At 31.3% G+C, this 905-nt stretch overlaps 1 protein-coding gene across 1 annotated transcript in view; it reads left to right on the top strand.

Moving 5' to 3' along the window:
• Positions 1–905, top strand: part of LOC100944423 (E3 ubiquitin-protein ligase MARCH1) — an 851823-nt gene that overhangs the window by 257292 nt on the left and 593626 nt on the right. The window contains exon 2 of the mRNA XM_003794700.3: positions 291–367. The gene's annotated coding sequence lies outside the window, so the exon portion shown is untranslated. The remainder of the gene's footprint in view (positions 1–290; positions 368–905) is intronic.

Below are 905 nucleotides of genomic sequence, written 5' to 3'. Positions count from 1 at the left end.
CCAGAAGGGAGCCTCTTTAAATTCTTCAATAGAAAATAAAGCTTCAGTTGACTCCTTCTTAATTCACCAAAGTGTGTTGGTATTTTTTAAACATACAGAAATTGGTATAAAATATTTCACATGATCTGAATTTTGCCAGAAATGAAATTAGAACCACTTTGTATTTTAAAAACTATTTACAATTTGTACAATATTTGTGTGGTCTTTCCATTGTATAAACTGTAGTTTTTACTTATGGTTATTTTTTAAACTCAGCCACCTAGTTTATTTATTTTAATTTTCTTTTTCAGGAAATGTACCAACAAAGAATTCTGAGAGAATATATTCAGTTATCCAGCTGTGATTAAACACGACACTGCTGTATTTTGTAAGTTCATCAATTTTTATCTTAGATAAAAAGGACTTTCTGCTGCAGAGAACTACTTTTTTCATTTAGAATCAGAGCTCAATTTTGTTTAAATGGAAGACTTAATTGATTTTATTTTTTTTCAAACTTTGTTTTACCTTAATTTTATTCAGTTTCAGTGAATAATGAAAAGGCATTTCTTTTTTAGATTAACCGTTTCTTTGTATCTACTGGCCAAGATTTTAATGACTTGTGATAAGAACCTTATCAGTTCATGAGCTAGTTTAAAGGGTCAGCGCTGTCAGTAACGCCAAGTTGGCCTGGCCAAATATTGGTAATTATAATGTCCTGTGTCTCAGTGAACAAATTCATTTGATTTTATCTGCAGATACTGCCTACCAGGCCTCACAAAGGTAGCTAAATACTGACCATGTTTAGGACACAGAGTGAGTTTATCTTGTTACTAACATTTAGATTTTATACTCCAGTATTATAATATTAATTCTGATGGGATATGTGCTCCGTGACTCTGATAGAGTCTAACTCTGCTAGCTTCTAA

The sequence above is a fragment of the Otolemur garnettii genome, unplaced genomic scaffold (assembly GCF_000181295.1).
Source record: "Otolemur garnettii isolate 467f Iridium unplaced genomic scaffold, OtoGar3 scaffold00085, whole genome shotgun sequence".
NCBI classification, from domain to species: Eukaryota; Metazoa; Chordata; class Mammalia; order Primates; family Galagidae; genus Otolemur; species Otolemur garnettii.
Note: the sequence above shows the minus strand (reverse complement) of the source record. Positions and strands in the feature narration are given on the sequence as shown.